The following is a 12,218-nucleotide window of genomic DNA, read 5'->3' on the forward strand; positions in this document are numbered from 1 at the left end:
TTTGAAAATTTTATTTTAATTTATATCTGTTACTACCATGTATGTAAAACCAATTTATTTGCCAGAAAGAGAGAGATACCATAAATACACTACTATAAAAGGAAAACAATGTGACCACATTCTGACGGAGCACTGATGCCTACAGGAGGGCTCTGAACTTGACACCTGTTACAAAGCACAGGTTTTTTTAAAGGTAGTTTAAAAAATGGAGACATCTGTAACAGTGTCAGCAATAAAAATAAAGTTAGAAAAAAAGAAAACATTAGGTGTTTGAGGCATGTTATCATCATTGACATTCTCTCTTAATCAAGAGTAAAATATAATTGGAACAGGAGTAATTTATGATATGATTTAATATTTTTTAATGTTGTGTTTATAAGCCACAGAGCTCTCCCGTCTAAGTCATGACTTGGGCACCACACTTTGGAAAACATGGGAGTTCCACACCCACCATTTAGGTAAAGCTCTTTAAGGGAGCAAGTGATCAGTTGCTTCAAGTAGAGAACAAACTGTGACCCCTCCAGTGGGGAAAATAACCACTAATTCCGCCATTCACATTGCTGGCATTTTTGCACTGCCAGCTACCTTCTGGGCAGAGCATCCATTAAACTAACAGCAGATAAAATAGGCAACAGCATGTCAGCATGGATGGAGTTCAGCCTGTTCATGAAGAAGTTGCAATAATCGGAAACTCTTTCTTCTACTCCTGGTCTTTTTTTGTTTGTTTGTTTTCTTACCACTCAGACTGCATTCTCTCCCTCTTACTCTTCCAAAGGAGAAGAACAATCATCAATGGCTATTGGCAGTTGCAAAAGCAACACCAAAAGCCGGCTTCACGGTCAAGAGAGAACACTGCACCTCTTCCTCATGGTTTCGGGTACTCTATACGATCAGAGAAACTTCTCTAGCAACGAACTATAGAAATGATCCCTGAAAGTATAGTCTTCTACTCATAGTGTCATACTTTTAAGTGTCGGGTGTATTCTCCTAGGTTAAACCTACTTTTACCTCTCTAGTGAGTTTGACTCCCTTGAGCATGACAACAGCCTATATTATAGCTTGCAATTTCACTTGTTATCTGATAAATATGGAAATATTTTCCTAAATAATTAGTTCCACATTTTAGAGAGAAACTTTCCCAAATCTACCAATGTTTAAATCCTCAAATTCCAATAGACTTTCTGAGTAGACTACTCTGGATTCATTATATATCACGGAAGACATGGGTCCTCTTGTCCAGTCAGCAGCCTCTCTGAATCAGATAATGAAAAATTGCTTTAAAATACTTAATTTTCAGACAGTTGGGAAGAACTAAAATAAAAACTCTTATTGGGATTTAAGGCCCTTTTACTGTCCAGTCTTACATAAGCATCATGCTCTGCTGGCTCTAAGCTCCAGTCATACAAGCTCCCAGGGTTTTGTTTTGCTTTGTTCTTAATGCTGCACAATTTTTTATTTCTTTGGTCCAAAATTCATGCTATGACCCTTTTCCTGTCTCATCTACCAATTCAATCTCAGCTCTTTCTACAGCAGAAAAGAAACCCCTTATAAGATAGCAGAAGCTCAGGTCTCTGGGTTTATAGACTTTTGTACCACCCTACACATTTTTCCACTGGGGACAGCAAAACTACAGCCACATAATTATGTAACTTTTAATTAAACGGCCTCTCTCCTCATTCTATGAGCTCATAAAAGGAAAACCAGGATTTTCTAATTTTACTACCATATTCCTAGTGCCAAGCCCAGTGTCTGGTGTAGAGTAGAAGCTCGTGAGATAGTCACTGGATGCCAATCAATGCGCACATGGACGTACAAATGAACAGATGGATGGCAACTCTTCGGGGATTTATATTTAAGGAGGAAAGAGCATTTTCCAGATAACCACAATGGTTTCCATATATAATGCATCAGACATTAAATACGGCACAGTTAAAAGTGGCATATGCAGGGACGAGTAGGTGAGATACAGGCAACTCTGCTGAAGCTGGATTTCATTTTATTTTTTATTTCTTGCTCTCGTAGGGTAACACCTGTGCACTGTTCTTGCTAATTAGCATCACCTGGCGGTGATTGCTTAAGGAGAGCCTGTGAATTAAGATCTTGATTGGATGACTATTCGAGATCCATTTTTTTCCCAACATTTTCTTTTTCCTTTGTAAATTATATGTGATTCTTTTTTTTTTTTTTCGTTCTCCCATTTATGGAACTTGACAATCTGCTTTATGTATTTCCTTTGAATCAGCACTAAGGCTGCTATCAGTCAAAATCATTTGGCAAAACATGATGTTGGCCATGGAACAGCAAAAAAGGTTTCAAGGTGAAGAAAGGCAATCATGGGGTTTGCAGGCCCCGATGCTTGTCATTACTGTGCCCTTCGCCCCGCCTGCGCGCCTCCCTACGCCCCTCCCCTCACCCACCTGCACCGTGCTCACCCGTGTATCTCACATACCCATGTGTTTTGGACATGAGGTGAGGAGGTGGAGGAGGGGGAATGGGAATGTAATAGCGGGTTTGGGAGAGCAGGGGAAACGCGAAGCAAGAAAATAGATGAGAGCAGCAGGAGGCGGTGGGAAGGCCTGCTGAGAGTGGAGACAGGCAGCATTTATATCCCAACCTTATGTCTCCCAGGCCAGTGCTGGCTCTGTGTTCTTCCTTGCCATGCTGGTGTTCCCTCTGTCTGGAATGTCCTTGTCACTTGGAGTATTCGCGCTGTCCTCCAAGACCCAGCTCAAAAATCACCTGTGACCCCCACATTGACCAGTCCTGCCTCAATGTCCTATTTTGTTTTTACAGTAATTTTAATGTATGTGTTTATATGTCTCATTCCTAGTAGACTCTAAGTGCCTGAGAAGTAAATATTTGTTTATTCATATACATATTCCCAGAAAGTGCCTGGTAGGGTAGATGCTGAGTAAATATTTGTTGAAAGAAAGGAAGAAAAGAAGAAATAAAAGAAGGAAGGAAGGGAGGGAGGGAGGGAAGGAAGCCATGTGTAACTTTTATTTTTTCTCTTTTCCTTTTTAATTCATATTTCATTATAATTTTTTCCATTACCATTTATTCCTCTTATAATCTCCTCCCCCCCCTATAATCACCACACTGTTGTTCATGCCCATGAGTCCTTTTTCCTTTTTGCTCGATCCCTCCACCCCCTAATTACCCCTCACCCAGAGCTGTCAGCCTGCTCTCTCTGTCTCTATTTTGCTTGTTAGTTCACTCTGTTCATTAGATTGCACATACGAGTAAAATCATAGGGTGTTTTTCTTTCTCTGACTGGCTTATTTTACGTAGCATAGTGTTCTCCAGGTTCATCCGTGCTGCCGCAAAGGGTAAAGTTTCCTTCTTTACAGCTGAGTGGTGTTCCATTCTGTAAATGTCCCATTATGACTGATAGACACAGGATGCTTCCACATCTTAGCGGTTAACCGTAACACTGCAATGAACATGTCTGCTTATGTTCTTTTGAATTCGTATTTCAGGTTTCTTCAGATAAATGCCCAGGAGAATAGAATCACTGGGTCATAGTGCAGATTGCTGCAGCCACTGTGGAAAGCAGTATGGAGATATCTCAAAAATTAAAAAATGGGACTGCCTTATTTGTAACATATTTTTAAAAATCCATTAACCTAATAAAACAACATTGGGCATGAAAAAGTGCCTAGGTTTTGGAGTTGGACAGACGTCTTGATTCCTCCTGTATTCTTTTACATTTTATGAAATTTCTGTGAATACCTAAACTTTGCTTTTCCTGTCTATCAAGCACGTCGCACATGTATAAAGTACACCATGTAGTAGTGCCTAAGGCCTCTTTAGGGCTCCCCCTCCTGGTACCGCCCTTTCTCTCACAAGCATATAAACCTGAAATAAGATATATGCCTATTGTTTATGCCTCAGGAGATAGACTTCGTGTTTGTTTAATGCCGTTATCCTTTCCCCTCCCCTCAAATTACGCCCATGGTGTTGCTGCTTACCGCTGAAGAAAAGTAATTCAGGTGGGTACTAGAAATATCAAGGGGAACACTTGGTAAAGTATATGATTGTTCAATCAGTATGCCATACACTTGAAACAAATATGAAAAAAATATTGAATGTCGACTGTAATTTTATAATAAAGCAGTCCATGCATATCACATCATTTAACGTGGTAGCCCACCTGGAGGATTTTAACAGTCCTTCCAGAACGGACTCATGAGTGAAAGACAGGAGTTCCTTGAACTCTTGATTGAGATTCCTCACATAGTTGTCAACAGGTTCTGTTTTTTTTTTCCACTTAAAATGCCCCAAACTATCCTAGTTTCTTCCACCAGCAAAGGGTACCGCTAATAATCTGAAGCTTCCCCCATTGCCCCTGAGCTTCAGCAATGGAGGTAGGGAAACTGGCCACGTGGCCAGTGTAAGTTCAAAGCTCCCCGCATGGTGTCTTGGACTTCTACTCCCTCACTTCCTCTTGTCATCAGTAATGCCTATTTCTTGATTCTCACTTTCCTCATCACTAAAACACAGATAAAAATAATACTCTTGTGTACGTATATTGAGAAATAAACACAATATAAATCACAGGTCCTGGCGCACAGTAGTACCTCAGTAAATATAAGCTTTCTTTGCCCTGATCCCTGATAATGCCCACTCTGAGCATTGCTAAGATCCTGTGCTAATCAGCCCACCTCATCCTGTCTTTCAAAGCTTTGAAAATTGTTTTGACATACACATGTCAAGAGGCTAGATGATTTTTTTTAAGTATTAGGAAGAAACACACACACTTTCTAAGGATCAAAGAGCTGAGAATGGTTATAATGAAGGTATTTATTTACCAATTTCAGAAAGAACCCAAAACAATCACTGTGGTTAAGGCCACCAATGGGGCAGATAGGAAAAATACTGATTTTTTTTTTTTAAATCACATAAAGATTAAGAAAACTGCAGCATTCCTTAAAGATGACAACTCTATATTTTAACTCTATAAACAAGTATTACTTTTGAATTTTACATGTAAAAATTGAGTATCTCAGTCTCAAAGGGAAATAGCTTCTCCTATCTATTAACAATGTGAGACAGAGAAAGTTACAATTTATTGATGGTACGTATTCCAGGCATTCAATTAAGTGTTTTTGATATAGTGTTAACTTACTGAATTCTTAAGAAAACCCGGTATGATATACATGATTTGCCACATTATAATGGCTAGGAAACATACTTTTTATTGACTATTTTCTTGTCGTTCTATGCAGTCGTCCCAATTTCCCCTCATTGCTCTCCACTGCCCTCCCACCCCCATCGCCCGCTCCCACCGTCAAACCCCACCTTGTCGTCCATGTCCATGGGTTTTTCACACAAGTTCCTTGACTAGTCCGTTCCCCTTCTTTTCCCACTCATGCCTCTCCCCCCTCCCCTCTGGCCAATGGCAGTCTGTTCCTTGTGTCCATGCCTCTGGTTCTATTTTGTTCATTTGTTTGTTTTGTTCATTTGGATCCTCTTATACGCGGGATCATATGGTGTTTGTCTTTCACCATTGGGTTTATTCCACTTAGCAGAATACTCTCCAGTTCCATCCATTCCGTTACAAAAAGTAGGAGTTCTTTTCTTCTGCTGTGTGGTATTCCATTGTGGAAATGCACCACTGTTTTTTGATCCAGTCATTTACTGATGGGCACTTAAGCTATTTCCAGCACATGGCTATTGTAAATAACACTGCTATGAACATAGGGGTTCATAGGTTCTTTTTAATTGGTGTTTCAGAATTCTTAAGGTATAGTCCCAGTGGTGAAATTGCTGGATAAAAAGGCAGTTCCATTTTTTAGTTTTTCGAAGAAATCCCATAGTGTTTTCCACAGTGGCTGCACAGTCTGCATTCCCACCAACAGTGTGCGACAGTTCCCTTTTCCACACATCCTCACCAGCACTTGTTGTGTGTTGATTTGTTTATGATGGTCATTCTGACCACTGTGAAGTGATATCTCATTGTGGTCTTAATTTGCATTTCTCTGATGGCTAGTGATAGAAAACATACTTAAATAGGCTAAATATATGCCCAAATACAAAATGATAGCATATGGCATTATCAGTATTTAAACCCATGTATTTTATTACTTTATAGTATGGAGCCTAACCAAATATTCAAATGTTGGGCTGTAACAAGCCCCAAGTATATCACTCTATATAATATGTGATATATTTGGATGTTTTTGAAGAAAATATTTACTGGCCTTGGAAGGAGCTTAATGCATCCTCATATGAAATAATATTAGACAGTTGTTATTGAAGATTCTCTCTCTCCCTCCCTCTCCCTCTCTTCTTTTTCCCTTTACCTGAGAAGTTCTTTACAAAATTAAAAGCCCTTTTATATAAAACTTCCCAACTCTAACCTCATTCCAGGTAGATTTGACCTGTTTCATCCTTGTATTTCCATGCTACATATTACTCTATATGTTTTAGTATCTAGATGTTAATAATATCTATACCTATAAATATTCCTCTCAATTTTATTAGGTTTTTAGCTCCTAGAGGGTAGATTTTTGGTCAAACTGTTTGAACATAATATTTGTGATAAAAATTATAAAATAAAAATTTCAATAGGTCATATTTAGTATAGCCTACTTAATTTCATATCTATCAAAATCCCTAGAATGATGTCTAATTAAAAAAAAAAACACTTTATTTAATGCGGACTCTGTGCCAAAAAAATCCACCTAACATTATAAACATCATGTATATTATCATCATTATAGCTACCTAGCATTTTAGTTGTGCGGCTCATAATATTTAAGTAAAAATTTTAAAATATGAATTTTTAGATATTTATTGAGTTCATTCGCTTTTGTCTTACTCTCAAATATAATGTTATAGGAGAAACTCCCAAAAACTCGGTTCTTCTTACCGACGCAGCAAAGAATTACAGGTCAGCAAGCCTACTAGCCTGCAAGCAAAGTTTGTTAGTCCAGAGTTCTAATAGGAAAGAAAAAGCAAGGGTGTGCCAAAAGCATGGTGGCAAGAGCAGAGTGGCCAGAGACTGGGTGGCCAGAAGTCATGTGGCCAAAAAGGGAGGCCAGAGCCGCCCTCATCTACCAGATACCGAGTGGCCAGCCCCTCATGTGACCAAAAGAGCCAAGGGCCAAGAGAGTGTCCTTTGTTCTGAGGACTTATATAGTTGGTGGGATGAGGGTGAGTGAGTTACATTTTGACTGACGGGTAAAGGTGGCACCAGTTTCCAGCCGGAGAGACTTGACTATCCAAACGTAGGTATGGGTGGGGCTCAGTTAGCCCGAACTCTTATCTTGCTCCAGAATCTGTTTGTTCATTTTGCATATGTGACAGGAGGCACGCAGCTAATCAATGTTGTGTTAGGGGCTTTTCTTTGGGTGCTGCAGACCCCTCCCCTTCCCATTTCTAGGCCTTGCTAATACAGATATATACTTATTGAATGGATCCAAAGACTATTAAGATGAAGCAAAAGTAGAAATTATTTTGTGAACTTCAGAATATTACATTTACACATTTTTGCTGAGATCTGAGGCACACGTATAAATTCATACAAAATTCAGTTTCCAGTATAAGGGTATCCGGTAGAAATTGCCACTCATCCTTATACTTTAAGATAGAAAATCTTACTTTGCCATGATTTATCTTAATGTTACTCACATAGGACCTCAGCTGCTTATTACATGCCTGTTTAATCACATTTTCATCAAAATGGGTGGCATAATTCTGCTTTCCAATCCCACAATGAAATATGTGTTTATTATGCAAGGGACGTGGCCGCTGGCCCCACACGTCTTATTGCAACTGTCTGAGCACGTGTCCCAGAGGCGGCTTCAAGGGTTAGAGAGAAGCGTCCGCTCCAGGAATTATCTTGATAATAATAGATCCCGGTCTTCCTCCCCACGGGTACGGCTCACACAGATTTGCTAAGATGTTCTCCGCAAATCTTTCCCTTCTCTTGTTTCTTTTAAAATATATGTGCTGAATAGAAACTATGGAGGGAGGGAGGGGGGAGAGAAGGAGAGAGAGAGAGAGAGACTGATTAGGGAAGCGGGGAGGGTGGGAGCTGGTAAACCCTCCAATTGCACTTGCCCTCTACATCCCTTGCCCTAATCCAATGTTGAGCATTTCAATGGCAAGATAATAACCAGCTATGTAAAAATAATATGTGACAAAAGAACTATCAAAATATATGAATACTGAAGATGTGCAGACTGAACACTTTCAGCTCTAATTATGCGAGTATACAAATCAGCAAAAGCAGCTGTTTGGGGGACTGCATTTCATTGACTTCAGATTAGCAAAGATTTGAAAAGGCATTCATCGACTGTGACATTGCGTCTGTCTTTTCCATCCCTGAAAGACCATTCTGTGAGACACTGTTATGATTTAAATGTCATTTACACTGGAGTAGCAGGAACAAAGCAGGATTTCCAACAGAAGATCTAATTAAGAGAATAATATTTGCCTATTGTTAGTGCCTAATTAGTTCCCCCTGTATTCATGTTTATAAAGGTGGCTCTGTTATAATTACAGTTCAACAAGGAGTCATTATGTAATGTGTCTGATTGGAAAAAATATAGCTGAGATCCTTGAAGGTCTTCTCTCTTCTTCCTGTGCACTTACCAACGCGCACAATAAAGATATCAAATGGTTACATTTCACTCATTACTTTTTCTTCACAGTGTGAGACACACACTAATAAGTTCAGTGGGGGGAAAAAAGAACTATTATTGTACCATTCAATACATCAAACTCCTGCAGCATATATAAGCTTGTGAATTTGGGGGTTGTTAGAAGTTCACTCTAAGTTTTCTAGCACTTTAAAAATGATACTTCTCTCTGGCTCTCCCTCACTTTTTGCAAAAGGATAATAGAGATAGACTAAGATAAAAATGATATATGCATGAGTTGCAAATGCATGCAAAAATACTCCATTTGTAATGATATTCTATGTTAATGGGGGAGGTAAATTGGGCTTAAAGACAATAAAATGATTTTCTGTGCTTATCTCTAAAAAGAGAAGTTTGATCATGCCAATTTACTACTTGTCTTTAAGAAAATGTGTTGAATTCACTCAGAAACATGTGCGACCCTCGGCACCTGATCCAGGCAAACTCAATCCCTCTTTCCCACGTTCCTTTAATATCCTACCCAAAACAGTTTAGTATAGCTGCAGAAGAGGAAAATGTCATGTCCTGTCACACATAAGTCATACAATTTTCATGGCTTAACAAAATAGAATTTTATTTTTATTCATGAAACTGTAAACTGAGGATGTTCCTGGTTAGCACATGACTTATGTCCACATAGTGATTCAGGGCCCAGGGTGAACCCAGTTCCCAGGCTCTCAGATTTCTCTTCTAACCAAGATAGAGACAATGAACAACAATAAAAACAAACAAGGAATCCCTCTTCCCCCCCACAAGAAAAACATACTTTTTAAAATTCTGGCCTGGAAGTGACACATATCACTTAAGCTATTTTCCACTGGTAAGCATGAAGTCACAAGCCCTCTATTTATTTTTTGCTGGGCAACCTTCTCCCAGTGATGATTCCAGATTATGAAAGAGGATGCAAATTCAGCTGCAGAGCTAGCTGTCTTTTCTGCACCATTCCTATTGAACAGGCTGCTTCATTACTTGGCCATTTCATTTGGTGATTTCTCACTCAACCTTCAAACTATGTTCAAGCATAATTTCCCTTTACAGTCATCTGTGATCTGCTCAGACAAGATAAGAAATTGCCTGTTCCTTACAGCTCTAACATCTGTAAATATTTCTATTAGAGTAAAGTAAAATGTTTGTGTGTAACTATTTAATTGCCTGTCTCTTATGGTCATTTCTAGTATCATTTCTACTCACTTCCACTTACTCTCTGTGAGTTGCTTCTTCTTCCTGCATTGCTTCATTTATTATTTGTTTTCATGACTTCATACCTATACCTCTAGAGTAATATTTTCTCTAGATTTTAATGCTCATAAAGTATTAATCAAAGTTTTCAGAGCATAACAATAGGGGATATAGATTGATGGGTAGAGATATATAGATATAAATAGATACAGACATATGTGTATATACACACATGGACATGAGTTAGGTTATAAGTTAGATAATTACAAATCGGACTATATATATAAAAGTGGATTTATTATAAGGTATTGGCTAATGCAATTATGGGAGCTGAGAAGTTCCACAATCTGCTGTCTGCAAGCTGGACACTCAGGAAAGCTTTTGATATATAGTTTGAAGGTCTAAGAGCCAGAGAGACAGTGTATACTCCAGTCGGGGTCTTGAAGGCCTGAGAATTGGGTGCATTAAGAGCAGGAGACTGAAATCCCAGCTCCAGCAGTCAGGCAGAGAATGAATTCAACCTCCTTCTACCCTTTTGTTCTATCCAGGCCCTCGGTGGCTTGAGTAGTGCCACCCGGCCCACCCAAATCAGGGAGAAACATTCGATTTACCTACTCTACCAATTCAAATGTTAATCTCTTCCAGAAACACCCTCACAGATGCACCCAGAAATGATGTTAAATCAGCTCTCCGGGTAGTGCTTGGCCCAGTCAAGTCGATACACAGTTTGCCATCTCGTATAGCAAATATCTGCTTGGAGATATTGAATGTGAACACACTGTGTTCTGTTGCTGCATTTCAACCACCCAGAAACTTAGTGACCTAAGACAACCATTTGGGTGTGCTCAGGATTTTGCAGTTCAGGACCCTAAGAAGCCCAAGGAGGGAGGAGTGGTTCAGCTGTGCTCTGCATTAAGTGAGGTCTTCAACTTGAATGATTCAACTTTCTGCAGATGTCTTGGTTTGATGAACTGAGTGCACAGTTCTGTCAGCTGGGCTACTTGCTTCTTTCTTTTATCTTTTTCTGGATTTGGAATATCTAAGTAGGCTTCTTTGTTCATATATCTAAGTACAAGCACAGGGATGCCTGCATCAACCTCTTCCTCAACTTTTTTTTTTTAATGTTACGAATCTTTTGATGGGGTAAAAAGAAATTTTATTTTGGAACTAAGCAAGTCCTTCCTCCTTTATGATATCTCTAAAGTATCTTCAAAAACTCAACAGTTACCTCTTTAGTTCAGTTTGCTCTTGTCAAATTTTAACATAGTAAGCTTGAAGAAACTAATTGCTATATTTTTAACATCTTGCCTACAAATTTCACAACCAGATCCATGAGTCAATTAGACACTCTCTCTTCTCCACATTTCCTCATGTAGGTGTTGCCAAACATTCTGCCACTACGTAACAAAAGGCACTGTTAAGCTAATAAAGCGAGTAAGTCACCCAACTCTTCAGTCTGTCAATATAGGTCACCTAGTATTATTTGTCCAGGGTAATATAAAACATTTAAAATTTAATTTAAAAATCTCATCAGGTGTACTATGTAAATTTAGTATACAAAGAAAAATGAATATTAGAAAATATTTTGGTTAATGAAGAATTTCTCTCCCAAAATACTCAACCTCAAAACACAAGCAAACTGTATCATTATATCTCAACTTGAACTGAGTAGATTTTAATAAGTCACTAAAGTAGAAAGTAAAACACCTTGAGTCACCAATTTATAGACTCAGAAAAAAAAATAGCTACTAAAGAAAAAGTCACAAAATCAAAATAGACTAGACTTAAGAAAAACATTAAAAACAACAGAAATATAAAAATTTGGTAAGTATGAAATCACAAACATACCCACTTTTCAATGCAATCAACATAAAATATCATAAAAAGGATTCGAAGAGAGGGATGAAATTAGCATAAAGCAACTAAACAGTGATGGATATAAAAAACTGCTTTGATGATCCATCCATTCTAGAAGAAAAAAAAAACTGAATATAGATGAGTGAAAATATCATCAAAGGAAATGTTGGGGCTATAAAAGCAGACCTGAATATGTGGTATGACATTTAACAGTATACTGTGTATGTGGGAAACTGACCTACATGTTCAACTCTAAGACATATCTGGCCAAAATTTTACTACACTTGAGGAATTTGGAATTTCTGAGATAATGGTAACCATAAATAAAATGTGAAATTCTAGAACTTATATTCAGGAAAAAAAATGAAAAGATGGATGAAAAGAACAAACACAACTCCCCGAAACTCATCCCGTTAGCATAGTTACATGGCAGAGAAATTCAAGTTACCTGAAATACATTAAAAAACACACTAGGATGGGAAATATCTAACTATGCCAGGAAGTAGGACATGCTCAAAGTGAACCAGCGATATA

General features: G+C 38.4%; 1 non-coding gene across 1 annotated transcript; it reads right to left on the reverse strand.

Annotated features, from left to right (window-relative positions):
- Positions 1–735: 735 nt before the first annotated feature.
- LOC129075308 (small nucleolar RNA U3) lies at positions 736–946 on the reverse strand. The gene has a single exon (XR_008529616.1). It is a non-coding gene; the product is annotated as a small nucleolar RNA U3 (small nucleolar RNA).
- Positions 947–12,218: the final 11,272 nt, after the last annotated feature.

The sequence above is a fragment of the Pteronotus mesoamericanus genome, unplaced genomic scaffold (genome assembly GCF_021234165.1).
Source record: "Pteronotus mesoamericanus isolate MK-2021 breed Mesoamerican mustached bat unplaced genomic scaffold, CSHL_Meso_final contig_52, whole genome shotgun sequence".
Classification (NCBI taxonomy): Eukaryota; Metazoa; Chordata; class Mammalia; order Chiroptera; family Mormoopidae; genus Pteronotus; species Pteronotus mesoamericanus.